We start from the raw sequence: 4,070 nt of genomic DNA, 5'->3' as shown, positions 1-4,070 counted from the left end.
CTGTGCAGTTACACTTTCCCCCTTTGTCTATTCTCTATGCACACCATGGCACTAAAGGGGAGGTTTGAAGCCGGGGGGGGAGAATAGCGGTACAGGTTGGTCTTGACTGGGCAGCTCAAGCACCGGAGGAGTCTTCCCGGTGCTGCAGTCTTGGAAGCTGAGATCAAGGTCGCAGTAGCCATAGTGTCTGGCGAAGGCTCTCTTTCTGGCTTGCAGAGGGCTAATGGTTCGTTGTATCCTCACTTTGCTGTTTCTCTGCACACACTCAGAGAGTGATACCTGGTGCTTTCCTCCCCGTCCTCCTTCTTTTCTGGTACTAGGAATACCTGAGGCCTTGACACTGAATGAAGTACATCCTCGACCAATTTTTAAATTGTGGAGGCAGGATCTTGCTAAGACATTAAGTTGCCCAGGCTTGGCTTGATCATGCAATCTTTCTGCCTCAGCCTCCAAGAAAGTTGGGATTACAGGCATGTGTCACCATGCCCAATGTTCTCCTCTTCTTATAATGACACCCGTTTGTCAAATTAACTGTTACAACCCTACTTACCCTTTTTACCTTCTTGTAGGCCCTGTCTCCACACGCAGTTACATTTGGAGCTACAGAGTAAATATGTTAGTCGAGTGTTTAAAGTATCATTCAATGGCCTCTTACCTCTGAGAATAAAATGTGTTACAACTTACTCGGTAACAGAGGGAAAATGGGTAATAATGCTCAAAACTTTAAAAGTATATACTTCTCCCCACATCTTTCATTATTAGTGCATGTTGCTTATACGAATTAGTGTGTTTTATTTTGGCAGATTTATATATCCATGTAACACAGCTCATTTCCAAACTCCCCAGCGTACCCCTTTCCCCATCTTTCCCCCCAGTTTGACATTTTGGGAGGGTTCAAAGTATAGAATATATTTTGATCATATCCATCTATCATTACCTTCCTTTATGCTCTCCCTCCCCCAAAAGCCTGTACTTTTGATTCATCCAGGTAATTCAGTGCCTCCATACTTATCATAGCGAAATGTTGGAAACTGCCTAAACATCCATAAGTAAGGTATTAGATAGATAAATAATGGGATGTACTTTTCGTAGAGGACAGAGAGGTGTGAAAACAATGAAATATTTCTGTAGAAACTGACACAGGGCCATCTGCAGGCTGCATTGTTGAGTGGAATAAGCAAGGCACAGAGAAATGTGAATGCCCTGTGTGTGAAGGCTGCATGTAGGGAGAATGTATGTGATTTTGCTTATATTTATGTAGAATATTTTTGAAAAGTTTCTTCTTCTAGATAGGGGAATTCAGTGCCTAGGATAAGGCTTTTCCATCTTCTATTATCTTTCTACCAAGAGCACGTACTTTGGTGATGAGATTTTTTAAACGACCAAATGTTGCAAGGGAAAGAAAAGTCTGGTTAGTAGAACTACTTTCCATTGAAAGTACTGTACTTGAGAGGCCACTGGGGAGATGTGGGCCAATTCCCTTTGTTTTGTTTTGTTTTGAGACAGGGTCTCACTATGTAGTTGAGACTGACCTGGAACTGGAACTCATATTTAGCCCAGGCTGGTCTCAAACTCACAGGGATCCTCCTGCCTCAGCCTCCTCTGAGTGCTGGGATTACAGGTGTGTGCCACCATGCCCGGCTCCCTTTTGGGGGTTTCTCCTACTTCTCCTACTAGCAAAGAGAATCTCCTCTTTTCTAGTACAGTTCCCATGAGAGTTTCATAAGCATCCCGTCTTTGGCACGATTTCCCTTGGGACACTTTTGGGGGAGCCCACGATGAGATGGACAATGTCATAATTTGGCTCAGTGGGAGGCGTGAAGAGGGTGGACGGAGGGCTGATGAGAAGGGTCAGTCCCAGTTCTGAGGGCACCCATGCCTTTCAATTCACAGCTCTGACAGCAGCCCTCTCAGCTGATGTGTATTCAAGAAGGAGTCACCCTTTCATTTGTGAAACAAATGTCTACCAAACACTGTTGTGCATCAAAAACCAGAATAGGCGCGGATGATACAGTAGTAGATTAGGCAGCTGTGTCTCTGCCACCCTGGGGCTTATATTCTGGCAGGGGGAGACACAGTACTAAGTTCTTGCATTAGTAGTTCACCTGCCAGACCTAAGAATGAAAGTCTGGGTAGGCTTCCCGACTGTTAACGGCTCGATGTTCCCCAAAGACTCATGTGGTCATAGCTGGGGCTTTTTGGAGATGGCTGGATCTAGTGTGTGATGCTGGCATCAAAGATGTGATGCCAGGGTCAAGGCTGTGATTGTTATCCGCCCTAAGTGTGGATAAAAGGTAAGAGACAGAAAGGGCTGTGGTCACCTCCTGTCGTCACTTTCGCTTGTTGTTCGATGCCAGCTTCCATCATCCTTCTGCCTGCCCTGCTTTACCATGAACTGTTTCTCCTCTGTGATCCAGCCCTACCTTGGAGCCAGCCGACTGTGACCTGGAACCCCTGTCAAGTGTGAGCTGAATAAACGTTTCATCCGGAAGCTGGCAAGCTCAGTGGGAGGCATTGAGGTGAGGGTTGGGGTGGAGTGGTGTGGGGAGTACAGGATGAACTAATTTTAAAGGCAGGGAGCAGCTAAAGGAAAGCTAAGGCGAGGGTTAAATCTTCCAGTGTTATGGATTTCTCATTCTCAGAGCAGGGAGAGGCCATTGAATGATATTTGAAGGAATTGAGTAACACAATCAGATCTGCATTTTAAATATACCACACTGGCTGAAATAGGAAAAATGATTTAGAGGAAGCAAAGAGGGAAGGAGTTGATGAACCAGGCAGAGATTACCATGATGGTGCTGGGAAAGATGAGGTGGCCTGGCCAGGGAGTTGTTTAAGAAGGACCTGGGCAGATTAAAAAAGTAATTGGCAAAACACATCAATGGACAGGACAGGGAGGACAGAGACGAGATCCATTGTGGCCCCCAGGTTCACATAAAGTAGTTACACCGCTACACTGCTTTACAAAATACTTTCACTGGGTCTCTCATAGTATCTGAACCTTAATCTTGTAAACCATGTAAGGGATCATTATTACAATTTTATTGGTGAGAAAACAGGTTCAGGGAGTAAACATCCATTTTAATGAATAAGTCAGTTAATATACTTCCACATTCCAGAGGGCATTTAAGAAGACCATGAATCTTAACATGGTAGACGATCGCATTAAAATGATGTAAATGGTGAAAGCTCAAGGCTCAAAAAGAGCCAAGGACAAGGCTAAAAAGCAAACATCATAACTCTCTTGTGTACAGCAGTGTGTACAGCAGTCTACACCCTGGACTTTACCTCCAAGCCCTTCAGGAGTGAGGCTTTCCCAACATCTCATCCCAATATCTAGACTCAAACCAAGATTTTCCAACTTAATCCCACACATGACTTCAAATTAGCCTTCATCCAAACCACAGAGACTCTCTAGTCCACCTTCGTTTAAAATTTCTCACAGGGTCCAGGAGTTTAGCTCAGTGGTGCTGCTGCCTACCTTGCAAGCACAAGGTCCAGAGTTCAATCCCTGATACCAAAAGAAAAAAAAAATTTTTTTCTCACTAATTTCTGCTTCTAGATTCAACAGATTAGCTTGTTACTACCCATTCTGTTGGGAAAAGCTAGGAAAACTAAGTAAAATATTAAAAATAACTGCCTGGGTATAGCAGCAGTGTGCCTGTAGTCCCAGCACTTGAGAGGCTGAGGCAGGAGAATCACTTGAGCCTAGGAGTTTGAGACCAATCTGGACAGCATAGTTAAAACTAGTCTCAAAGAAATGAAATAAAATAATATATCTGCTTCAAGACATCATGGCAGCAAATATTAGAAGGCCAAGATCTCAGAAGAAGAGTGCATAGAGTTGAGCTTGGCCCTGATTGCCACTTTTTCTCCTGGAGCATTTGCTGATTCATAGTTGGCAGATGAGAGCCTGAGATAATAAGCAGACCTGGCCACCTCATGGGTGGAGTTCCGGGGCCACCACCAAGGATGAGACATCTCAAGGAACCTGGATTTTCTTTTTCCATTTTCTCTCTCTCTCTCTCTCTCTCTCTCTCTCTCTCTCTCTCTCTCTCTCTCTCTCTCTC

Source organism: Fukomys damarensis, unplaced genomic scaffold, assembly GCF_012274545.1.
Source record: "Fukomys damarensis isolate Sample0158 unplaced genomic scaffold, DMR_v1.0_HiC HiC_scaffold_17, whole genome shotgun sequence".
NCBI lineage: Eukaryota > Metazoa > Chordata > Mammalia > Rodentia > Bathyergidae > Fukomys > Fukomys damarensis.
The sequence above is the reverse complement of the archived record's forward strand: the minus strand, read 5'-3'. Positions refer to the sequence as shown.